The sequence below is a fragment of the Talpa occidentalis genome, unplaced genomic scaffold (genome assembly GCF_014898055.3).
Source record: "Talpa occidentalis isolate TD23 unplaced genomic scaffold, MPIMG_talOcc4v2.1 talOcc4.4, whole genome shotgun sequence".
In the NCBI taxonomy this organism is placed as follows: domain Eukaryota; kingdom Metazoa; phylum Chordata; class Mammalia; order Eulipotyphla; family Talpidae; genus Talpa; species Talpa occidentalis.
This window is the reverse complement of record NW_023604295.1, coordinates 99019066-99045506: the sequence shown is the minus strand read 5'-3', so window position 1 is coordinate 99045506 and position 26441 is coordinate 99019066. Positions and strand designations below refer to the sequence as shown.

Here is a 26441-nt window from a genome sequence, read left to right as displayed (position 1 = left end):
TTCTGGGAGGCAATGCATTAAACCAAAGAGATTATTCTCAAACCTTAAGATCTCAGGGAGATTGCCTTGCTTAGTTTCGGGCTTGCATGGGACCCATCATCACCCCTTTCTTCCTTACTCCCTATTTTTCCCTTTTGGAATGGGAATTCCTATCCTATTCCTGTCTCATCATTGTGTTTTTGAAACATGCAATTTGCTTGGTTTCATGGGTTTTCAAATGGAGAGAAATTCTACTTCAGGTTGAGTTATAGCTTAAGTCTCCTGCATGTCTGATTTACTTATTTAGATGAGACTTTGGACTTTAGACTTTATAATTGGTGCTGGAACAAATTAAGATTATGAGGGCTGTTGGGATGGAATGAATGTATTTGCATGTGAAAAGGACATGAATTTGGGTGGACAGTAGTGGAATGTTATATACTGAGTGGGTCTTTCCCAAAGTTATAAGTTAAAACCCCAAGCCTAATGTGATGGTATTTGTTAGTGTAAACTTGGAAGATAATTAGGTCATGAGGGTGAAGCCTGCGTGAATGAGATTTGTGCCCTTATAAGAGATCAGCATTCTCTTTCTGTCATGTTTAGAAGTCAGCCATCTGCAGTTTGATGGCAAATTCCTCCTGTATGCAGCATTTCTTTTTAGGTATCACATATTTCTGCACATTTTCAGCCTGGAAAACAGCCTTCACCAGGTCCTGTCCATGCTCACACCATGATCTCTGAATTCCAGCTTCCAGAACTTTGAAAAATATCTATTTTGATAAATCATCTGATTTATTGCATTTTGTTACAGTATCTCGAATTGACTAAGACGTATATCTTAAATCCAGATAATCTAAGTTCTCTGACTTTGTTTTATGTTTTAAAAACAGTTTTGGCTATTCTAAGTCTCGATTTTCAGACAAATTTTAGAATAAATCTGTTCGTTTATTTAAAAAAAAATTCTGTTGGAAATTTGACTAGGATTACATTGACTCTAAAGACTAACTTGGGAAAAAGCGACATCTTAACATTGTCTTCCATGACATATCGTTCATTTATTTACTCTAGCCTCAGCAATGTTTTATAATTGCCGTGTCATTTGTGAGCTGTTTATTAACATGAAAATTAATGAAATTGTTTTTATTTTTTTTTCCATTTATGTGTTGCCAGTACATAGAAATACACTGATTTTTATATATTTACTTTATATTTGAAGACCTTCCTAAACTCACTTATTAGTTCTAGTGGTTTTTGGCTGATAGTGTGCCTGACTTTGAAAACACAAGGTAGTGAGTCACAAGTGGAAACAGCTTGTCTCTCTGAATTTACCAAGCAGCATTGGACTGTGTCAAACTTTATTCACATTGAAAAAGTCATTGGTGCCCCCAGCAGATTGCTGATATGCATTGTGAGTCCCAGCTACTTCCAAGTGACCCTTATGGAGCCTTAGGTCCCAGCATGAGTCCTGGGCTGCCCACCACTCAGGCTTAGGAAAACTTAGAGGAGATGGTTGGGAGACACTCTACATATTGTAGAATAGTCTGATGACAAATTCCTCCTGTTGGCAGCATTTCTTTTTAGGTATCACCTATTTTGGTACATTTTTCAAGCAGAGGCATTAACTGCCTTTATCCCCAACTATCTTTTCAGAAATGTTTATACAGTGAACAGCCTTGAAAGATAGAGGTAATTTCTCCATCTAAAACAAAGGGAAGGTTTATTTATCACCTTGAACAACAGAGATCATGTTTCCCTCTATAAGAAGCATACTTTCTCTCCAGTATAAAGATCCTGGTTTCCTGAAGTTCAGTATTCTTCTCATGTAATGCAATCCACTGCATGGGCATAACCTATCAAAGAAAAAAATAATACTACCTTAGCTATTACTTTTGCCATGAATAATAGCTTATCCTTCATCTCTGATCCAGGAGTTTCACATCTTCTGTCATGGAAGGATTGCTTGCTAGCTTGCAAGTAGTATAAAACCTCAGACCTTCACAGTTGCTGATACCTTCCCAATAGTAATGAGCTTTGCCCATTAATTATTTAAGCTTCTTTGGGAGACTAGAGAGCAGGACCTATTTTCCTCTAACTGCCCTTTAGAACAGAAATCCTTGCCCATCTATTTGGTCCAAAAAAAGAAGTTCTCGAGGCTGACTGGGGTCTCAACCAGTCATGAAGATATTATTGCCAAAGACTCTACCCCTCCAGTGTTTCCCCTGTAGCTTCCTGGAGGATTGCTGCAGAATTTGAGTGGTTAATGCTAAATTACCTTCTATGTTCTCCTAACTTTGCCAATATTTATCTGAAAGATGTGCATGCATTTTGAAACACTACATACTGTATTCATATTTGCTTTAATGTAAAATCTATGTTTTAAAAAATCTAACCATCTGGGATTTAATTTTTTTTAAACTCTTGTTTGTCAAGAAGGGTGATGCTATTTGAGCTCTCAGACTGGGCTAAATTGAAATGAGCAAATGCTGCATTTGTTGGTTCAAAATCCAGGCAATTTTGTTTCTTTATCTGACTTGGTATTGCAATAGCTTCAATAGTAAGACTCATGAGAACATGTGGCCACCAATCGTGGTCATTTTCCTACAGTTTTGCAAGCTGTGGCTGAGTAACTATGGAGGAAAAATGCTCAGGGTGCTGGTGCCAGGCTCTGAGTTGCAGAATGTCACTGAGGGTGTCTCCTGTCAAGAAGTCAGGCCACACTTTCATGTGACAGAGAATGACTCTTGAACTCAGCTTATTATCAGCTCCAGGAAATGTACATCAAAGGCTTTTTTTTTTCAATAAAGAAGGATGTCTGATGCTTGTAAAAATTTTTTTACCCTCAGTGCTATAGTTTTTATCAAATGTAAGTTATTTGTGACTCTCAAATACTCATAGTCCTCTTCACCCAATTCTCCAAACTTTGAGAAGTAATAAACTGTTCCATTATTTTAGTTCAGGGAAGACAACAAATTTGCTGTCTGAAGAACCCCCTTACGCCATACCAAGCACAGCACTAGCTGGATGGTCCAGAGACATCAGTAATAATCTTTTCTCTAGCACTCACCCCCACCCCACGCCTTTTCACTTAATCATGTCTACAGAACCCACATCAGCTCATTCTCAGGGGATCCCAAAATACAAGATTTCCACATCATACAGTGGGTAGCAACTCTGGGATTCCATGCAACAACTTGAGAAAGATTAAGAGAAAGGCAGAAGGCTCTTGATTTGGTTTGCATCAGCGTGTAACAAAACCATTGACAAAAGTATGAAATTTCAAAACTTCTTTCAACTGATTGAGTGAAATCAACATTCTGGGAAAATAAGCAAGGAACAGCCTATGACTTGGACCCCAAAGACTCATACATGCACCATACCTGGATCTGAGAAATACAAATGAGGGCGGGAGTATGTCTGCCCTGATCAGGACATGTAGCTTCCAGAACAGCCTTAGCACCTTAGAGGAAGCCTAGAGGTACTTTGCTCCCCAACTCTGCACCCACCCCCGCCCTTTGGTCATTTAGTTGCCAATAAAAATGACCAATTTATTACTGCTCCAGATATAATGGCCATGATTAAAATACATGTTCACCTTAATGGCAGGGCTTGGTTGCTGTTCCCTTTGCAACGCTATTTTCAAGCATGGAGGGAAATTTTGCATTATGCCAGAAAAGACTTGTTCCTGAGAAGAGAAAGAGGGAGAAATGAAACTCCAGTCATGGTAGGACAAGAATAAATAAGGGACATAAAGAACAAGCATACTGGAATTCTGCCCTGAATGAGCGTGTAGAAAATCTGTGCAAATGCATTATAGCCAACTCAATTTATAGGGCCACCTGCTCCCCAGGCCCTCAGCCACTTCTCAATTGAGAGCCCAGCTGTCACTACCAAAACCTCATCTCCTAATACCACCAGCTGCCACAGCCTTGGCTGGAGTGAGAGCCAAGCCCTGGCGGGGCCTCCGCTGCACTTGGGGCAGTAGGAGCCACAGCTGCTCTGGCAGGCAGCCCCTTGAGCTGCTGGCCTCTCCCACCACCTCTGAAAGCAGATACAGCCCACAGCACAAGATCTCCCTTCCTCTGCTGCCTGGCGAAGTGAGATAGTACAATGTGGAGTGTGGTGCATCTTACTGGGGGATCTCTGATCCAAGGGAGATAGAAGACAGGAAAGATGCAAATTCTTCTTCCCACCCTCCCCTAATGAAATTCGCCAAGCTCAGTGGTTCCAGCTGCTGTGTGAGAGCACAAGGGCATATTTTCCTCCAAAGCTGTGGTGAGCCTGGTTAACTCAACACCTTTTGCTTCCCCACCTTCCCTACCACACTTCCCTTTTCCTCTCACTTTTGGTGCCCTGGGACTGTACGCTGCTCCAATAATATGCTCTGCCCAGGCTCTTTCTAGGGAAGCCAGGCTAAGACTCCCCTTTACATTTCCCATTCCTCTCCACATCTCCATAGCTAAACATTCTATGGCTCTGATATGTATCTGTTTGTGTTTGCAATTTTTTCCCTCCCATTGTGTTTATTAAGGTTATTAAGGTTGGTTTGCATTGTTAGGGCTATTGGGGGGGGGGTTATAGGTTTAAATCTCAACAAATGTATGTTTTCATACCATCTCTATCACCAGTGTCCCAAGTATCATCCACCATGTTCCAATAGGTCCCTTCCATCCCCTGTTCTGGCCCTTGCACCCTCCTCTCTGGTTGCCTCAGTTTTGCAGTCAAATGTCAGGGTTTATTATTGGTTTGGTTTTGTCTGACCCTTTGTTTTGTTTCTCTGTAGTCCACACGTAAGTGAAACCATCTGCATTTGTCTTTCTACTGCTGACTAATTTCACTCAGCATTATCCCTTCCACGTCCATCCATGTTGTCACACATGCAAGAGTTCATATTTTTTTATATAGCTGAGTAGTATTCCATTCCAATGTAGACCACATTTTTCTGATTTACTGCTCTGTCCTCAGGCACTTATGCTCTTTCCATAACTTAGCTTAGTAAATAGAACTGCAGTGAACATAGGAGTGTATATGTCCCCTCAAATTAGTGTTTTTGTATTCTTTGAGTAGATACCTAGAAGTGGAATTGCTGGGTTATATATTAGGTCCATTTTTAATATTTTGAGAAATTTCCATACAAGTTTTCAGAGGTATTGGACAAATCTACATTCCCACCAACAGTGTACTAGTGTTTCTTTTTCCCCACATCCTTGCCAACGTTTGTTTCTGGTCTTTTTGATATGAGTGTGAAGTGGTATCTCACTGTGGTTTTAATTTGCATATACCTGATGATAAGCGATGATGAACACTTTTTCACATGCCAGTTGTCCATCATTATGTCCTCTCTGGAGACGTGTATATTTAACTATTCCACCCACTTTTTGATTGGGCTAATTGCTTTCTTTTTATTGAGTTGCATGAGTTCTTTTTATATATTTTGGATATCAGCCTTTTATCAGATGTGTTATGTGCAAATATTTTCTCCCATTCAGTAGGTGTCTTTTTGTTTCTCTGATAGTTTATTTTGCTGTGCACAAGTTTTGGGTTTGATGTAATCCCATTTGTTTATATTTGCTTTTGTTTCTCTTGCCATTGGAGATGCATCCCCTAAGATGTCTGTGAAACCAATGTTGTTGTTTTGCCTATTTCTTTCTTCTATGTATTTTATAGTTACTATATATATATACTATATATACTAGTGTATATATATATATATAACTATATATAGTATATATATTTTCTATATATTTTATAGTTAATATATAGTTACTATATATTTTATAGTATTTTATAGTTTTATATTCATGTCTTCAATCAATTTTGAATTAGTTTTGTGTAATTTGTGGGATGGTGATCTAGTTTTATCCTTTTGCATATGGCTGTCCAATTTCCCCAACATCATTTGTTGAAGAGACTCTCCTTTCTCTAATGTATGCTTTTGGCTACTTTGTCATAGATTAACTGTCCATATATGTGTGGGTTAATTTCTGGGCTCTCATTTCTATTCTATTTGTCTGTATCTATTTTTGTTCCAGTACTACACTGTTTTGATGACTATTGTTTTGTAGCATAGTTTGAAGTCTGGGAATGTTATGCTGATATTCCTTCTCTTTTTTGTCAGGAATGTTTTGGCTATTCAGGGCCTTTTCTAATTCCATATAAATTTCAGTGTTGTTTGTTCTATTTCTTTGAAGAACACCATTGGAACCTTGATAGGATTGCATTGGGTCTGTGTATTGCTTTAGGTGGGATGGTCATTTCAACATGTTTAGTTTTCCAATCCATGAGTAGGGAATATTTTTCCATTTTGTGTGTGTCTTCTTCTATTTCCTATAACAATGTCTTGCTATATAGGTCCTTTCCCTATTTTGTTATATTTATACCAATGAATTTAGTTCTTTTTTTTTTTTTTTTAAAGATCTACTTATCCATGCATACAAGAACTGTGGTGTAGGACAGAGGTGCAGAAGCCTAGAGGATTCACCAGAGACAGAGTGGGGAACAGAACAGACAGATCTACTGAAATACACTGCTGAGGGGAGGAGCAGTGGGCAAGTCAGGAGAGGTCTGCTGCACCATATAGGTCATGTCCCTCACCGGGGATCAAACTTGTGCTGCAGAGGCTGCGGATAGCTTTATAGCCCTGTACCTAACCCCTTGCACCACCAGGGAGGCCCAAGTAGTTTTGTTTTTAACTGGACTTCCTATATGTTGTTTTTCACACCTGACTCCTTTCACTTAATATAATGTTAATATTAGATATATTCATAACAATGTGTATTGTTATGAAGCAGTAGTCTTATTTGTTGCAATATAGTATTACATTGTATGAACAAACTACAAGTTATCTTTTATTTGTCCTCCAGTTAATAAACATTTGGGTTGTCTCCAGCTTCTAGTTATTTAATTAAAGCTGTATCAATATTTTTATACATGTCTTTGGGTGAACATATTTACTAATTTATCCTAGGTATTGTATATACTTAGAAATAGCAACAACATTGAGTCAGTATGTTTAGCTTTAGAAGATTCAATTAAATAGTTTTTCAAAACCGATTGTGCCAGTTATCAATTTATTGCCTCTTAGCTCCAAATTCCTCTTCACCATCTTCTCAGTGATCAGGGATGGACCCTGGAAATAGTTCTCCTTTACCATAGGGCACAATATTACGCTTTGTCAATAGAGAGCTTCTCTGAGGAAGGGACTTCTCTTCCTGGTTCTGATGTGCTCTGCCTCCACTCTAGAGATCTGTCTATTACATTTCTCATCATTGTATTCTTTAGGATACCCTTTCCCTTTAGTAGTTGGTTCTCTCTTATAATTGGTAATTCTTTATATTAAAATTTCCCTGTCCAAATTACTATGTGATTTCTGTATCCTGAGTGATAAATGGATATATATTTTACATTTCTACCAGCAATGTATGAGAGTTCTAGTTCCTCCACAATCAGTTATTTTAAAGTCCTGTCTACTGACTCCAACATGATCTGTGTGTACGCTTCTATTGTCTGTTTTTTTCTCTTGCTTATGAATTGTATTTTCATGTATCTTCATCTGACTCATTACTTTTTACTACATGTAGACTTTACATATAAGAGACATAGACACTCCAGATGGTGCCATTTGCCACACAGTGTTTCCTCTTTCCTCTATTAAGTGATGGGGATGAAGAATAAGCAATTCAATCTGGTTAAGAATTTAGCAGGTTTTACTTTTACAAGACTTAATCTATCTCTGATTTACCCTGTGTTTCACATGTAGATTTTGACTCTATGACTTCAGTTACAAAAAATTTGAGTTCAGGTATGCCCTTCCAAAGTTTCCAATCCAACTATCCTGACTCTGCCCCCATAAAGGTCTAAAAATCTGACAAATGTCATGAGACAGGAGATGACCTTGTGGATGAATCAGGCCCTTACTTCTTTTTAATAAAACAGAATAGAATAGATCAGAATGCACCACAGATAGTAAGATAGATATTGTTTCATTAAATTTTTTTGTATGAGGGGGGAAAGAGAGATCTGATTTGCAATATAAAACCTATTTCTTCTTGGGCCTCCCCTGGTGGCACAGGCCGTTGAGCACCCCGCTGTGAAGCTGTCTGCAGCCTCTGCAGCACCAGTTCCATCCTGGCCGGCTGGAGAGGGTTCCACATGACGCGCAGCAGACCTCTCCTGTCTCGCCCGCTGCTCCCCTCAGCAGTGTGTTTGGTCAGTCTACCTGTTCTATTCCCGGCTCTGTCTCTGGTGAATCCTCTCACCCTCCCGCGCATCTGGTCTGTACCCCGGATTTTGTATAAATAAATAAATAAATCTTAAAAAAAATCTTAAAAAAAAAACCCTATTTCTTCTTATGGGTCTAAGCTCAAAATGTTTAAAAGCCACTGGACTTCAGTTTAAACAGAGGAACAACCAGGAATGAGAAAAAAATAATCAGAAACATATTAGTTGAATATGGGCAACTTTTTGGAGATGGTTAGCCATGAGTGGGAAGCTGATTGATTACAAGTTCTTCTGATTCCAGAAAACAAGAGGGGGCCCACTGAAGGATGAACCACAAGAATCAGCGAACCACAAGTATCATTAGGAGGACTAATTCCTAATGAAGCTGGGACCGAGGAGGATAGGGGGTGCAGAGGGTATAGCGAGGTGGGGGGGGAACTGTAGATGACAAATGACTGAAGTGGGGTTGGTCAAGGCCATGAAAATCCTGAGAGAAGACTTGGACAGCCACATCATGGGCAGCTCAGGTGAATAAAGGCCTTGTTTTGGCATAGAAGCAAGGTCAGCTTGCTTCTATGATGAACAGGGGATGAACAGGCATGGGGTGTGGTGAAGCTCTTCTGCTAACTCAGAGTTGGTGTTTTGGGCTCAGCAAGATCTAATTACAGTCACAGACCTTGAAGAGACGGTTACTGGAATGGGTATTAAGGTCTACTTCACCTTCTCTCTGCTTATCACACAGCCCCCAGTACGTTTTATATCCATACTACGTATCCCTCAGCTGGCATTCAGTGTTTGCTTGGAGGTAGGCCTCTATCACAGCACCTGGCACACAGTAGGTGCTCTCACAGTATTTACTGAAAGAATGAACTCTCATACCCAGACTGCACTTTTCTGCTCAGTGATCCTGTTCTCTAAAGGCCCTGCCTGCCAGCAACTGAGTCACACTTTATTTCAGGGTTCAAGGAGAAGAGGAGGCAGCCCCCATGGGACAAGTGCCTGGTTATGATTCCCCAGCCAAAAGCAGCAAGGTTTGATCTGAGCAATAGAGAACCCCAGATACCTGTGTAGTATAAACTAGCTGTTTAAATGGTGTCTTAAACAACTTAATTATTAAAGCTTTGTGCATGAAAGTAATATAAAAACAAATCTTTGATTTTTGTGCAGATGCCATCTCTGCTTAAATTGAGGACAGGAGGCAGGTTACTGTGCAGCCTGGGCCCAGGAGAGGATGTCTCTTGACAGAAGGAACCTGTAAGGAGTGGACAGACAACCAGGACACACAGACATATACCCACCTCCCCCAAGGCCTGAGGTAAGTTGAAAGGGGAGGAAGAGGCTGATTCCAGGAAAAGACCCAGTCAGTCAAGATGAACACCTGTCCTTCAAGCCCCATCCCTCCACCCCACCCAACCCCCACCCCCAACCTGTTCTTTTACTCCCTACCAAGTGAGATAGTTTGGATGGCATACTTCCATCCCCAGCCATGGGGACTCATGGGGTTTACCAGACCTTCAGAGTAGCAGGTAGGAATTATGATGCAGAAGGACACAACATCTCCCTCCATGTACCTGGAGGGTACCTGGGATGACTATCTAAGTCTGCATCAGAATGTGAGGACCAGTCTGGCACAAAGGACTCAGGGCAGTAAGGGCCTTTGAGGCCTGGGGTGGAGGCAGAAGCTATCAAAATGGTAAGGGAATGGGTTTTCCAGATGTGTAAAGCTGGTCCTAAGACAACCTCAAGGTCCACTGACAAGCAAATAAAAATGGCTTCCGTAATCAAAACCATAAGGAGATACACCTTAATTCCCAATAGAATGAGAAACATTGGAGTTCTCATACATTGTTGGTGGGCATGTAAAAAAATGCAGCTACTTTGGAAAACAGTTTGTCTCTTCCTCAAAATATTAAACATAGTTAGCATGTGAACACAAAATTATTGCACATCTAGGTGTATACCCAGGAAAATGAAAACATGTTCGCATGTACACAAACGTGACTCTATAGCAGCTTTATTCATAACAACCTAAAAGTACAAGCAATTGTTAGTTGCTGCTATGGATAAATAAAATGTGGTCTATACATGCAATGGAATAGTATTCAGTCGGGAAAAGGAATGCAGCATTGCTGCCCAGCACAACATGAATAAACCTTGAAAATGTTCTGCTCAGTGAAAGAAGGTGGTCACAAAAGGCCACATGTTGTATGATTCCATTTTTATGGAATCCAGAGAAACAGACACTCCATTGGTTTCTGGGACTGGAGGGAGGTGGGTAGGGGAAGGAGGACTGTAAATAAAAATTAATAGTTTTGTTTTGTTGGAGGGGGTTATGAAAATGTTCTGGGATTGGATGATAATAGTTGCACAATGTTGTGACTATCCTAAAAACCACTGAATTGTACACTTTAAAAGGAAGATTTTCGTGGTATGTGAATTATATCTCAAATTTTTAAATAAGGGGAAAATGGAGCTGGTGAAACCGAAACAGTGTGGAGGGTGAGTGTCGCCTGTTCCTGTCTCACACGATCTCTAAAAGAAGTTTGGGCCCAGGAATGCTGCACCCGAAGGCCCAGGGGGCAGAATCTGGGGAGACACACTCCCCCCGGATTCAACGTGGCGGTCGGGGACCTCGTAGGACTTGGGATGCTTTTGGTAAACTCAGAAGTTGCCAGGGCCGGGCAGAAATGCAAAGGTTGGGGCGCAGGGGCTCTTAAATAGGCCGGGGCGAATTCCCAGTCCGCGTCCACCTTAAAACCAGCTCTTGAGCGCCACGGGTGGGACCCGGGTAACCGCGCGGGGCGGCGGGGGAAGAATCAGCACCGCGGGGGGCCGGGCTAGCGCTCCCGCCAGGTCCGCACGGCTCGGCGAGGGCGGCCGGGACTTCGAGGACCGCGCGCCTCAGGGGCGGGGTGCACGCGGTGGCGGCGGGGTCGCGGGGGCGGGCCCGGGCTCCCCCCGCGTCCGCGGCACAGCTCTATTTTTAGCAGGCGCTGTTGCAATATAAGGAATGCGCGGCGCGCCCTGCGCTCCCGACGCGCGCGCGGACAGCGCGGTCGCTTTAAGGAGGCGCCGGGGCGGGGACGGGCCGGAGCGGCCGGGCCCGCGGGCCGGGAGCCGCCAGTCCCACAGCCACGGGGCCCGGCGGGCGCGGCGCTGCCTCCTCGCCGGCGCGGGCGCGGAGGAGGCGGCCTGAGGGCTGGAGCCGAGCCCGGGCCGGAGCGCGCGGTGAGTGTTCCCGGCAGGCTGGACGGGGAAGGGGCCCCCGCCGCGCCGACCCCCGCCGGGGCGGGCGCTTTGTTCCCTCGAGGGAGGTGTGGCCGCCCCCGGGGCCCGGCCGAGCGGGGCGCGCAGGGGGCGAGCCGTGCGTCGCTTCAGGCTCCCAACGCAGGCTTCCACGTAGCGGTGTGAGGTCCAGAAAACCGTTCACTACCCAGATCCCAGTGGGGAAGGTCTGCCCCCCGCCTCAAGAGCCCCTTTCACGGTAACCGCCCTTGCGTTGCTTTTCTATCCCGGCGAGGACCCTCGGGGAGCTGGGCGGTGGGACTCGGGGTGGGGGCGCGGAGGCTCTCGCTCCTCTTTTAAAATGGCGTTAACGAGGGCTGGGATCCGCTGGGAGAGTTGTCATATTCTTCTGAATAATAAAAAACCGCCGGCTTCTTAAACTACTCTTCACTGCGCTTGGGGCTCTGGTCACAACGAGGGCCCGGCTCATTCATTGACCAGACTTGGCTGGGGCGCCCAGGGTGTATGGGGGCACCGTGCCCGTTCCTGCTCCGCCCAAACTGAGTGACAGCCCGGCTTGGTGGGTACTGGGACAGAGAAGCTCAAGGGTTGTTGGAGCCTGGTAGGGACCACTCGCCATGGTGGGAGGTCAAGGAGGCCTCCTAGAGGCGGCGATACTTGGCAGGAGCGGGGCACTGAGCACTGCAGCTGCAGCTGAAGTGTACTGGCTGGGGACAAAGTGGAGTCTGGAGAAGTGGACTGGGACCTGGATAGCAGAGCTCTGGGATGCCCGTCCTTCTCCATGGGTCCCTGCTGGTCCCAAATCTTGGAACTAGAATGGTTCTTGCTCCTCGGATATTCACTCTCTGTCCCAGACCTGACCAGAAAGGGTGACAGAAAGACTCAGAATTGTGGCCTCAAAAGCATGACCTCCATGGCAGCGGGAGTTACAAGGAGATCTGACTTAAAATCCCTGAAACTCCACTGTACTAACAGTCAGCACGTCTGACACAGGAGAGGCTCTTGATTTAGATGTTCTTGCTCATCATTTGATAAGATTCCTTCAGAAAGATTTTATTATTGTCCCCATATGCAGATGGGAAACTGGAACTAGGAAGTGTCAACAACTTGTCCAAGACACTATCTAGCAACCAGGTTTAGACCTTGCTTGCAGCTTTTTTGTCCTTCTTGTGAGGTTCTGGCTGCCCTGGGCTGGAGGGCTTTTACTCTTTTGACATTCACTGGTTGGTTGAAGTGTGGGGTAATGGGCTGTTAGCATTAATGACTGACACGTATGGGGGGGGGGCTTGCAATGAACAAAGTGCTCTCACTGAGATGGTTCTTAGAGTTTCTCCTTCTCTTCCTAGGGAAGAAACTTGAGCTGGTAACATTTTGTAAATCTCCTAATTTCCTGTAAATTGCAAGTCCCTGCTGACTGGGGTTGAAAATGTTTATGGCCGTGGTTTTTCCCCTTGGGTCTGTTCTCATTGCCCAGCAGCTAGTTAGCTTCTCTGTCTGATTTCTGTTGGAATTTGTCCTTTCTCTGCCAGGGCAGGAGGCACAGGGCTTTGATATCCTAGGATTTTTAAGGCTGCAGTGTCTGCCTTTATCGGGGAAGGGGGTATTGAGTATGCGTGGTGCTCTGGTGAAAACTGCTCCACCTCAGCAGCAGCCTCAACGTTTGCTTTTATAGAGGGGGCATCAGGGCCTTCTGGAAGCCCTGGTGAGGCAAATGACAGTCTTCGACGTTCCCAGCTTTGTTTCCGCATGAGGCTGTTTGTGTTTTCCACTACTCATGTTTTCACCTACTTCAGCTGTTTTTGTGACAGGTATGACTTTTATTATTAGCTCTAACCACAGGTATTTCACATTTTTCAGTTGATCTGAACAGCTTATACAGTGGCAAGTCCATTATCCCTGAGTTGGTTCCTGAACTTGAATGACCACCTGAAACCAGGCAGGGCAGCTGATCTCTGATGAACTGAACAAACTCCCAGGGGGACTGGCCCTAACATCAGCCAGAATCAAAGGTTGACCAGCCTGGTCTATTGAGTGAGTTCTCAGGGGAATGTGGCCTCTGGTTTGTATTTTGCATCTGGCATAATTATTTCTACCAATGAAGTACCCCCAAAGAGTGTGTCTCTCTGCAAGCAATTGAAAATATACCTGCTCATGAATACTGTGTTGTTTTTACAAACCTTACTCATATGAACTGAATGGGAACAGGTTCTGGTGCAAAGCTGGAAAGTCCTCAAGTGCCCAGAGGGGGTGTGTTGAGTTCCAGAAGTTCTGTACCTGCCAGGGTGGTATAAGGCATTCCACCAACTGTAAGGCATACTTACTTTTGTTGGGTATGTGGAAAAGGAGGAAATTGGGCATGCTTCTTCTGCCCTGGGGCACCTGGCAGATACCTGTTGTTTGGAAGCTGAGCAGAGAATTCAAGGTTTGAGAGGAATTTTTGTTGGTGGATTCTGAGACCTTGTGAACCCTGCTAGACTTGGGAGATGCCCTGGGCCCTATGTTACTGGATCAATGGGATGCTTTTGCATGCAAATAAGGAAATCCAACGAACAGTGGGTTAAGGTAGTTTAGATCTCCCAAAGGTGCCTCAACTCTTGTGAAGTCTCTGAAAACAAGGATTGGATATTAGTGTCAAGTTCCTGTGTGAGACAGACAGCCATGCAGCCTGAGGGCCTGGTGTCCAGAGCAGAGATTCTCACCTGGTTGGGTAATGGCCTCTTTAAAATGCCAATGAAAAGCACATAGAAAAGTTGCTTGGATGTGCAAAATAGGGCATTCATGGATCTCTGAAAACAAGTGCTGAAGCCCAGGTTGTCTGCCCCCACCCGCCACAGCCATGGGTCCACCCTGCTAGCCTGCCAACATGGTAGAGATGGGTGTCAAGAGTGAAAACAGAGCAGAACAGTGCTGTCAGTTCCCAGCCCAGGAGTTGAAATCTGTGTAGTCAGCCTGTGTGGTCTGTCATGTGGAACTCTGCCCGAGAGTTGGGTGCTGCCACCACACACTTCAGACAGTAGAGTGAAGGTCAAGGCCAAGGAGACAGCCACTCCTTGGTGCCTGCCATGCATTCTTAGATGTCCATCTCCTGTTTTCTGGGAACCATTCCTGATGTGTGTGATGAGGCTGGTCATGCCCATTTTCAGAGACTACCCCCTTGCCCTCCTTGTCCTGGACTCCCACCACTGAGTCCCTGGGGCCTTTTAGTTGCTACACATGATTCAAGGCAACTTTCTGCAGCCATCCCTGGCTGCATTGTCCATTAGTATTTTTGGTAACTTTATGAGAGTAGTGCCTGTCAAATGGCCAGGTGGCAGATGACAGTGTGGGTCATCACTGGTTGTGGAGGTGACATTCTGGGTCTGTGTCTCAGCCAGGCATATTCTCATCCAGAGAGCCTGGCATCTGGCCATCTGAATGGATAAGACTTTGCCATTTACATCTGGGTTGTGTTGCTAATGAAATTTTGGAGAGCACTGATTGGGCTATTTTGAATAGGGATAGAATGAAGGAGGAGGTGATGGAGAGTAAGAAACTTCCTGCTCTGGTTCTGGTCCAGGTCCTTTGTGACTATCTAGAGAGCCTTGGGTGGGTCCCATATTGCAGGAGCCCAGAATCTATCTGTGACTTTTCTGCCCAGCCCTCAGGGTTGTCATGGGGATTAGATGAAATACACAGATGAGAACAGGCTTGGGAGATCAGAAAGGGCCATGAGATGCAGAACATTATCAGTATTCAAGCAAATTCAGATAACAGAATCATAGACCCAGAAGAGCCCTCAAAACACATTTAATTTAGATTCTGCCTCTATAGAACACATTGCTTGTAGTAGTGAGGGATGTGACTTTAGGTGGAATAAATACAGTATCTTTTCATTTGAATGGGTGTGTGTGTGTGCTGGTTTATATGCATTATTAAAAATACAGGCATCACATCAAACCTGTTTTTATTTTATGGATAATTTGCTCAGATTAAGGCTCAAGAAAGATTTTAAGTTAAAATATGGTGATTTTAAAATAAAGATTAAGGCAGTAGTAATTCAATAGTAGATAAATGGAGTGACCCCTTCCATAAAGGCTGGGAAGCTTTCAGCAGGGCTCTCCCACCTATGCAATTTGACAGGGGTGGTGGGTCTTTGGCTTCAGCTGGACCCTTCTAGGATATGGAGCTTCTGCTCCTCAAGTTAGTTCACTCTAATTGGGGATTCTCTCATCCTTGCCAAGTTCTTTCCTTTCACCCCTTAACTTGCCCCCCTGCACCTATCCCCCATGAGCCTTTGACAGTCCTGCTTTTCTCTAGCACTGTTTTCTTCAGCTGCTTCGAAGTGGCACAGCCTTTCTGTATGTCAGCCCTTTTCATGTTCCTGGCCACCTTTCTTTCTCCCTCTCTCCCTCCCTCCCTAAGACTTGTGGGCTGGCCCTGTGCTACACACTCCTCCGTATTTGCCATTGCTAAGCCTCACAATACTTTCGCTGGTAACGTTTTGCAGATGTGAAAACTGAGGCTCAGGGAGGTTGAGTCATAGCCTGAGAGAAGCAGAGCCGGGAGGAAGTCTGCCCTAGGTCTGCTGGCCCTGAAGCACATGATCTTTGTTTCATTGCACTGCTCTCGCAATTGGATGACCAAAAATGACATATTCCCTTCTTTCCTGGTCCTCATGGGAAACATCCCAGGGATTCTGACCACACATAATCCAGTGCTGCAGTGGAGCAGAGGCCTCATGAGGAGAGGAGAAGAGATGGAGCAGCCTTTGCACAGGGTCATTTTTATTTTTTTATTTTTTTTTAAACTTTTTTTTAAATTTTTTTTATAGAGGCATGTTTTTATTTATTTATTATTTATTTGTTTGTTTGTTTGTTTTTGTTTATACATGCACTGGGTACAGTCAGAAGCACGGGAGGGTGAGAGAAATCACCAGAGCCAGAGCGGGGAGCAGAGCAGGCAGAAGGACCGAAGCACACTGCTGAGGGGAGCAGCGGGCGGCAGGAGAGGTCTGCGCGCCATGTGGGACCCTCCTCCGGTGGCCGGGGAGCAGCCGGTGATCGAACCGGCGCCGCAGAGGCCGCGGGCAGCTTCGCAACCCAGCGCTCAACCGCTGCGCCACCGGGGAGGCCCTGCACAGGGTCATTTTTAAAGCAGCAGAAATAACTAGTTGGGAAAGGAGGGGCAGAAAGAGTCTAGATGGCAGAGGTTTTCCCTGACTCTCAACTCTCATTAATTTCGTAGTCAAGTACAAATCCCTAGATCAGTTGTGCATTTGACACATTTTTAATTTTGAAAAATAAAAAATAGAGAACAAAGTAATAACTGTGTCCATTACCCAGGAAGGACAGTTGCAGTCACCTTGTGGCTCCATCCTTTCCATAGTGGGGCAGGGCTCAGAGCTCCTCTCTGGGCATGAGGCTCGTGTGGGCCTGTGCTCAGCCTTGCCCCTGAGTTTCACTGAATTATCTTTGGACATGAAGGTCCACAAGAAAGTGCCATGTGGGTCTCCATTGAGCTTGTTCGTAGTTCCTTTTGCTGCCCATGACCATACTGAGGAGCAGGATAAGTATGCACTTTTGAATTTAACCTTTTTTTTTTTTTTTTTCTTTTTAAATATACTGCTGAGGGGAGCAGTGGGCAACAGGAGAGGTCTGCACTCCATGTGGGACCCTCACCCGGTGGCTGGGGATCGAGCTGCTGCTGCAGAGGCTGCGGGCAGCTTCGCAACCCAGCACTCAACTGCTGCGCCACCAGGAAGGCCCTGAATTTAACCTTTTCAAGAAAGTTCATCCATCCTCAGAGACACCTGCCTTTGCCATTGTAGTTGGACCACAGACTGCAGGGCATAATTTAATCACAGCTGCCCCTACTGGAATGTAATTTAAGTGGCAGGTGTGTATATTTGGAAGAAAGATAAAAGTTAATTTTCTTTTTATCATTAGACAGAAATTTGCTAAGTAACATGGTTTAAGCAGTCTTTCACCCATTACATGTTATATCCTAAAGTATAGAATTACTTTAATAAAAGAAAGGCTAACATTCAAAGCAGTAGTTTGTTAATCCCTGGATTTTGCCTGTTCCAGCTCTTCCTTTCCTTAGTTTTCACAGAAGGAAAGTACCCCAAGGTGCCTGGACCCAGCCCTCCTCTCCGCTGAGCCAGCGGATCCAGGAGGAGAGGCGGCCAGTCTCCAGCTGCAGAACGTGGAAGTTCTCCATGACGACAGGAGACAGTTTCTCACCCAACTGTGAGCAGCCTTCCCTTTTCCACCCCCTGACTGAGCTGGAGCTGACGTGATCCCATTTGCATATAGCTTGAGTTAGAACAGTTAGTAGTTTTTTTTTTTTTTCTTGCCTCTGCAGAAAAGATTCATATTTGTCATCATTGGAGACAAAGATTTGAACTAGCTTTATAATAGAACGGGGGACCTGAAGTGGTCCCTAAAGTCCAAACATTTTTTGGCCCTGAATTGCCATCAAAGAACAACCCTGTCTGTGTCCTTTCCTTTCACTTGGATGGAGATGCTCAACTGCCAGCAAGGGCCGGGAGCTGAGGGACCTCAGAGACCTGCTTTGTTGGGGTTTGCTCACCATAGAAAGATCAGTGACTGCCCACAACAGCAGTTAATCACATTATGAAACCAGTTCCTGTTTGATGATAGATGCACATATGTATTATGTTTACTGGCCCACTTATTTTTATTTATTTTACAGGAAAATTTGGTTTAAAAAGAATTCTATACTGTATGTTAAGCTGTCCCTAGTATCCCCAGTACCCAGATTAAAAATAAAAATATTTGTAGGCACATGGAGTTGTGTGGAAATTGCTGAAGGTGTGGTGGAGTTGCCAGGGGGCATCCACCCCTTTTGGGGGCTGATCATTTTAGAGTTTAAGGCTAGGTTCTTGCTTCACCAACTGTAAGGGCAGGACAGGCCACAATGCAGGTTTTTTATGATCCAGCAGACCGGGTAAAGGAGGAGTCAGAGTGCTCAGTGGTTTTTGCAGGTCTTTTATTGGGATTACCCGGTACATAGCAGGCAGGGGTGCTGGGGGCCAGGGAGGCTGGCAGTCCTCCCAGCCCCCAGCAAATCCTCACTCTATCTGGGCTTTCCGGTGATCTCTGCTTCTACCCTCTCTCTCTCTCTCTCTCTCTCTCTCTCTTCCCCGTGACGCCACCCTTAAAAGCCCAATCTTAGCCCATCTACCTATGTCCACACCCTACTCCAGGTGCCCGCCATCAGGCATGCATTCAGGACCGCAAGGATCCATCATCTATCCTGATGGCGGGAAGGCAGAAAAGCCTGACATTTTTCCTTACCCTACACCAACTTATTATATATTCATTTCAAAAGCATAGTTCACTTTAATTCAGCTTAGGCTTTTCTTTCTTTCTCTTATTTAGAATTCCTATATACCTCCTTGAAAATTACCCTTTTTAGTTAACCCACAAATTTACCCCTTTATATTTTAATTTCACTGGAAATGGAGGTCTCAAGAAGGAGATGGTGGCAAACCCATCTTTCTTGGCAAGTACCATTTTCTCACAAATTGGCTCAGCAGCTCAAAATAGCCTCTATCGTGTTCTTTCAATGCCTGCTTTATTGTAACCGGAGATGATGGAAAAGGGTGGGGCCCCTGTCCCAAAGCCTTGGGGCCCTGTATTAAAAAATAGCTCCTATGGGATACTCTTCTCACCCATCCCTCCACTCCCACATTCCTCAGCTTTCCGGGCCTTGGGAAGCAGAGCTGGGAAGGCCTGGCACTCCTCACAGCCTCCTCACTCCCAAGCCCCCCACTCCCGCTGAGGCAGTCAGGCCCCAGGTGCTCTAGTGACACTACCAGGGAGCCAGGCTCCACTGGCATCAGCACCTTTCCGTCCACCCCCACCACTGACCCCCGACCCCACCCGCCTCAGTGGATAGTGCCTGAGTCCACTTATCTGGGGCTGGGTGGGTGTTTCCTGCATGTTTGAGATTTTACAGAGGAAATCAAAATAAAGAAACAAAGCCTTTGTTTTACTTCTGGACTCAAAGTGGGTATGGCTGGAGGGATGGAAAGGGAGAGCAGAAGCAGGTCACTTGGTACTTCAACAAAATAACCATTCTAATAAAGCCTTTAGCAGGGACATTTTTCTGTTAAGGATTGGTGTGAGTGAACAGAAGACATGGGTGGAGGGCTGGGAGAGCCCTCTCAGGTTTTGGCTAAACCTCTCCGTGTGGAAGGGAAGGGCCTCAGGCCAGGTCTCTGGCCACCAGCAGGGCTGCAAAATTAGCCACTTTAGGGAACTCAGTCCTCCATTCCTTCTTCAGATGACTCCTTAAGAGAATGGAAAAGACATGGGCTGCAGGACCAGTGCCCCGCCCCCCCTTACTGCTGCTCGCATGACCTCAGGCAAGCCCCCTACCACTGTGAGCCTCCTCTCTCATGTCCATAACAGGGCACAGTGCTGCTCTATCACAGATGTCCTGGCCACCCTTGCCCCCTTTCTAGTCCAGTTATACCCTTCAGGCCCTCATACCACATATGTGGAAATGGAGAGGTGCACTCCTAAATAGCTTTTAGTTCTTCCCCGAGAATTTTCTCCTTGTACAAGTTCTCTGAGTGTATCATTTCTTTTTCTTTAAAAATTACCCAAGCATTGATGAAACACCCCATCTATAATGTTTCTGGGGATTTTGGGGTGGAGACCACCATATCTGCTGGCTGGCTATCTTCTGGGGTCAGCTGCCACACTGCCCCACTCATGCAGGTGTACCATAGGCTCAGTGTCCTCATTCCTGGGCCCACTAGGCCACAGCTGTTGTGTATGACAGGCTTGGACCAAGAGCTTGTAAGAAGAGGTAACTTACCAGAAGGGGTTGCTCAAAACAGGGCAGAAGTTGAATCTGAGTATCAGACCTCCTCCCCTTGCCTGTCCATATCCCTGGAGAATTCCTCCCAGGGTGCTGTCTCCTCCAACCTACTTTATACTGCCCTTTCCTGGACACTTCCCACCAGAAATTCTGAAAACTCCAAATTTCTGTTATTTTTTATTGCAGAGCAATGATGAAATCTTTCCTCCACTAAGTCGTGGGCCTGCCTTTTGCATCTGAAAAGTCATTAAAGAGCACTCTGAGTAAAGCTATATACCCAGTCCTTGCCTCACTTCCAGTAAGACCCAGCAGAAGCTGTGGCATTATTATTATTATTATTACAAGCCAGATCCAATTCTTCAGTCAGGTCTTCTTTTGCAATTGCCAAAGCAAACGCAAGGGTTTATTTTGAACATTTTGCAGAGTAGCTGTAAGGATTGGAGCTGATGGGGATCAACACGAGCAACCTTCTTTGTGGCAAGTATATTAAGGACAGCAAAGATAGCAGATGCTATGTGTCCAGCACTGTTCAAGGCATTTGCACATATTCACTCATTCTGTCCTCAGAACAACACTGTGAGGTGGGTACTCTTAGCAACAGGTGAGGAAACAGGGGCACAAACAGACTGAACTGTTTGCCTAAAATCATAGACCTAGCAGAGGGACAAAAGCATTGATTTATGACTTTTTATAAAAGTGCAGAATGTTTTCTAAATTCCTGCTATGAGTGAGACCATCCGGTATTTTTCTTTTTCTTTCTGGCTTATTTTGCTGAGCATGATCCCTTCCAGCTCCATCCATGTTGCTGCAAATTGCACCCTAAATAAGGGACCAGGAAAAAGTCTAATTATAATAAAGTAAAAATCAAAATCAACAGGCAACTATAAACCAGAGACATACTACGGTTGGAGGTGGGGAGGGAAGGGAGGGATTAGGATCAAAATAAGGAGGCTGGGAATTGTATGGGGACTATAACCAAGATGAAAAGGCATACATTGTGCAAAAATGAAAAAATGATGTAAAAATATATAAAATTAAATTTTAAAAAAGTGAAGAATGTAGGAAAAAGACAGGTGGGAGCCTCCCTTCACCCCCACCCTTACCACTTACCACCAGCAGCGGCTTTTGGATAGGGCCTGCCCTTGGGAATAGAGTGGGTCGGCTCCCTCTGTTCTTTGACCCTCTCACCCTCACCCCACCCCCCTTCTGTTAGAGCTCCAGGGGAGAGGTGTGAAAAGTGGCCTCCTATCTTCCTAGCTGAGGGGGCTTGAAGTGTGGATTTGGAAGGATCCCTGAGAAGGCATCCCACCCCACACCTCCTCGACTCAGTCTCTCAGAGCACCAGCCCCCTCCTCCTTCTGCCACAGCCTTTGCCCAGGAAAGCTGCACAACACCCTCCCCGGGTAGCTCATCGCCATGCCCGCCTGTTCTCAGGAAGTTTCCCTTTTCTTTGGCTGCCATCCATCTCTCTACAGTCTGCTCACTCTTTTAGAATGGAGATTGGCCCACCTCTCCCTGCCTCAGGGAGAGCCTAGACACTGTTTCTTTCTTGTTTTTGGCTAAACCTAAAAATTTTCATATTTTCCATTAGTGATGTTTAACATTTTGAATATAAATGGTAAAAACAAATCAAAGCAATAGTCATTCTCTGGGTTCTGATGCACTCCTGTGGTCGACCGTGTTCCCTCCCACTAATGACTGCTGGACTGGGGGTCTGGAGGCAGGGGGGGCCCTCCACGATGACTGAGTCCAGTCCAAAGATTGCACAGCCTAAGGAGGCTGTGAGGAGGACTCACAGGAGCCTCTCCCCAGGGTGTCATAGGCTGAGGGGGAGCTGACTCAGAATGGGGAAGGGTAGGACAGGAGCCTGCCAGGTGTGGGGGAGTCCTCAGAATGTGCAGAAAACAGCTCTCACCAGTAAGGTGACCACTGGCATGCCCTTCCCAGTGGGCAACTTTCCAGTGGGCAAACTTCTGTCTGAGGAAGTTCTCAACTGAAAGGTTCTCCCCCTCAGTTGCCAATGAGACTGCCTGACTCTCACTAGGAAAATATTAATAGGCCCCTGGACTGAGAATAAGAATTTAAACTTATAGTCCTCCTCTCTGACCCTGCTGCCACTCAAGGAAACTGTGAGCCAGGTGACAGCCTGGCCCTCCCTTTGCCCCTCACCCCTGAATTGGGTCCATTCCCACCCTCCTGTGGCAAGGGGGCATCAGAACACTTTGGATGACTTGCCTGAGACCTCTGAGGACCGAGTGGTCTGGTGGCAGCACCTGTGACCTTAGTTCTTAGTGTTGCTGAGACACCCTGTGCCCTGGACAGGCTAGGAGGAGGGTTTTGGTACAGTTTTGGTTTTGCAGCTGGGTTTAGATTTGTGCCATATCTGTTTCACCCTTTACCAAGTTGTGCCCTTGTGCAAATGTCTTAATTTCTCTGTTTCCCTGCTGATAAAGTGGGAAGACAATCCCGCCCTCAACGTCTCTGCCTTCAGGTGTTGGTTGCTGCCCAGCATCTGTGCGACCTCCCTGCTTCCCCACTCCTTCCCCTCTCCTCCGGGCTGCTGGAGTGGCTTGAGTGTGTCCTGTGCAGTTTAACCAATGTCTGCTGGACTTTTCCTGCTGGTCAAACTCATGCTGTAAGAGGTGTGGCCTGTTGGATTGAGCAACTGTCCAATAAGCCTGCATCTCCTCCCCTGGAGGCCTGTGGGGAGGCCAGGGTTCAAGGTCTCCAGGCCTGTGAGCTTCCTGTGTCCTCTCCTGTCTCCGCCTATATCCTGACTATCTGTTCCTCATCACTCAGTGTATTAAGCAGCCACTGTGTGCCACGTGCTATGCTTAGTGCTGGGAATGCTGAAGCACAAGCCTAGGGGTCAAGGAGCCCACTGCCTGCTCCCCTTACCACCCGGGCCCTCCCCCATTGCACTCCTTACACATTCTGCACTCTGGCCACATCTTGTTACTTGCAGCATGTGGTGCCTCCTTGGTCTTCCACACCTCCATGCTGTGCCTGTTTGTAGCTTCTGGTCCTCACCCAGGAAACTTCTCTCTCTCTCTCTCTCTCTCTCTCTCTCTCTCTCTCTCTCTCCTCTAAGACTCTATTTTGGCATTGACTTTCCTAGGCACCTCTCACAGGGTGGGGTGAGATGCCCTCCACTCCTCCCTGTTTCCACAGGACGTAGCCCTCTGTCTGCCCTGCCCATACACGCACACCATGAGTCCCAAGGCTTACTGGCAGCTTGTCCAGTTTACTCTTCCTGGGACATTCTCTTCTGGGCTCAGGTAAAACTCATGTCATAGGTCCTGTTAATTTTTCTTTCCAAAGATCTATCCAGACCAGCAGGTATGCAGAAGAGGGCCTTGGTTTTTTTGATGAAGAGCACTTCTGGAGACCAGAGGGAGAAGCCATATTTCATGCTGAATCTCAGCAGTTTGGCATCTTCCATGCCCTGTTCAGTGACCAAGCTCCCTTGAATACTTGGGGAATGTCTTTGAGGAGCTTACATGTCATCCAATCAGTGAGTGTTTGGGAGCTTGTTATCCTATGGCCTTGCCAGAGAGCTGACAGCACCAGGCTGAGACATGGATCTACCCCCTGAGGCAGAGTGCAGCCTGAGAGCACATGGAGGAGGGAGCCACAAGGGGCTGAGTTCTGCCTAGCTATAGCCTGGGGGACCAGCCAGCCTGCAGGCATCAGGTCTTTGGAGAGGTAGGAAGGCAGCCTGCAGGGAACTTAGAAGGGGCTTTGAAGAAGGATGCTGATAACGGATGGTAACACCCTGGTGTTTATTAAGCACTCTGTATGTGACACTGGGCCCAGCAAATAAATGGAGACTTCACCACCACCACCACGAGGTCAATGCAGCTACTGTCCCCACTTTATAGAAGAGGAAACCAGGGTACAGAAGGTAAGTACCTGGCCTGAGGTTGCAGGCTGTTTAACTCCATCAGTCAAGCTCCTTGGCTGGGGTTCCAAGTGGAGCTAGCCTTGAGCTGAGCAGGAAGCATCCTGTATGTGGGACCACAGTGGGGATGGACTGGGGCTGGAGCTGGGACCAGCACAGTGGAGAGATCCCAGACTGAAATGCTGGGAAATGAGGGTCTCAAGGTCCCATGATCCCCAGCTTCCTCCCTGATCCTCAGGATAGGAGGCCTCCTATATCCTGTTTGGCAGATGCAGATTTTGTCTCTGTAGAGAGAGGAGCTGTGTCTGTCCCCAGTAACTAGCATTTGCTCACCTGCTTTTCCCACAGGGCCAGTCTCTGGGAGGCCTTCCTGCCTCTTTCTGCCTTACTGCTGACCTCTTCCCAGAGCTCCTGGATCTGCTGCCTCTGACCTAGCATGACTCCATTCCCACCCACCACTCCTGCCAGCCACTAGAGGATGCCCAGCTGGATGGGCTGGTTACAGGCTCTGGAGCCACACTACATGGTTTCAGATTTGGCACTAACACTTTCTATCTGGGTAACCTTAGAAAAGTTATTTTATTTCTCTGTGTCTTAGTTTCTTCAACTATAAAATGGGGATAGTCAAAGTCATACTTCATAAGATCATTGTGAGAATTAAATAAGCTAATTTGGTAAAATCTTCCAATAGCATCAGACAAATTGCTAACATTAGATGTTCCTATTGTTCCTAGCATGATCATGATTGTAATTAGTGCTGGGTCAGAGGTGACTAGGCTCTAGACTCTGTCCAAGAGGCTCTCTCACACTAGTGAGTGGGACCCAAGTGTTGACAGTTGTCATAGAAGGAAGCAAATAGCACTTGAGGGTCACAAATAAACCTAAAGGTATTGTATCTACTACCTGGCTGGCTTCAGCCGTTGGCATTTGACTGGATCTTTGATCATTTCTGCTTGTTACCGGCACTCCAGGTGTGATCCTAGCAGAGGTGTTTGGATTTGATGGGTTGGAAAAGCAGGGGCTGATATATTGACAAAAGATTTGGGTAATACAACCTGTTCATTATATTGACAAAACTGGTTATCTCCAGAGATAAGTGGGTAGGTTACCCCTATAGGTCCTGACCTGCTCCCATAGAACAGGAGGCCCACTACATAAGTGTTTTGGAGAGAACCAAAAGAGTGGTAGGATAGATCTGGAGTGGAAGTAAGTCACCTCTTTGGACTAATCACCTGGTTCTGGCTGCCAAGGGTGCTGCACTGAAGTGAGTTCTAAGTCTGTACAGGAAGAGGACCATGGTTGATTAGTGATGTCTGCCATGGTTCTGGGAATGGGAGGGAGGGGGAGCACCCATGCCACATCCTCACTATTTAGACCTGATGATTTTTAAGGTCCTTTACAGCATAAAACAATATATATAGGTGGGTGGTTAAATCTTAACAATGGAGTGAGCTAAATACATTGGTGGCTTCTTGGAGTGGTTGAGTGGTGCAATGACAGTGTTGGCCTTGGGTTAGCAAAATCTTGGGGAGGGAAGAGTGAAGCCTTCAGGGATGCCAAGTGGCCTAGACCCCTGGTGGGGCTGCATACCGCTTGCACACCGCCTGTAAATCAGCAGCCCTGGGGAAGCTGCCCATTTCTGGGAATTGTGCAGAAGGGAAGGGCAGCTCTTGGAATGCAGAGCTATTTCCTCCACATGGGTTGGGTCACTCCCCCCAGTGTCTTCATCCCCCTGAGCTGGACACACCCAGACACTGATGAGATTTGCTTCCCAAGGCTGACTCAGCTTGGTGTCATTGAAAGTCCTCTACTATCCCAAGGGCTCCATTAGTGGTAAATGTGTCCCTCTCCTCAAGCCTCATTTACCAGATAATTTAGTTCAGTTGGTAGGGTTGGGGAGATCTTTAGAATAACTAGTTTAGAAATAGAGAAGCAAAAAGCAGTGAAAACTAAACCTTCAATAAAGCTGGCAGCACCTTGGAAAAGGTTCTTGGCTGGCCACTGCCCCAGTCCCTGAGACTCTGTGGTCCTATGGTCAGGGCCAGGGAAACAGCCACAGGCTAAAAAATGCCTGTGGGTTAGTGAACCACGATGACAATCAAAGAAAAACCCTGTGGTGCTGCAAAATTAATTCCCAAAAGAATTCAAGGCATCATGATGGGGTGGCTGCAAACGTGACCTTTGTTGTGGGTCAGTCCACAGCCGATGCCTGCTGCATGGGGTCGTTACTGCTGTTGCCTCTTCAGAGCACCACTTGTTCAGGCCA

General features: G+C 45.9%; 1 protein-coding gene across 6 annotated transcripts in view; it reads left to right on the top strand.

The window, feature by feature from the left end:
• The window catches only part of MRAS (muscle RAS oncogene homolog), a 75601-nt gene that overhangs the window by 12067 nt on the left and 37093 nt on the right, over positions 1 to 26441 (top strand). For 2 of the 6 annotated variants that reach the window (XM_037525911.2, XM_037525907.2), the window contains exon 2: positions 9364 to 9511. The gene's annotated coding sequence lies outside the window, so the exon portion shown is untranslated. Of the gene's footprint in view, positions 1 to 9363; positions 9512 to 11375; positions 11425 to 11553; positions 11681 to 11770; positions 13474 to 24712; positions 24735 to 26441 lie in introns of those variants that run through there. The other 4 variants (XM_037525908.2, XM_037525909.2, XM_054700791.1 and 1 more) reach the window with 4 other exon arrangements.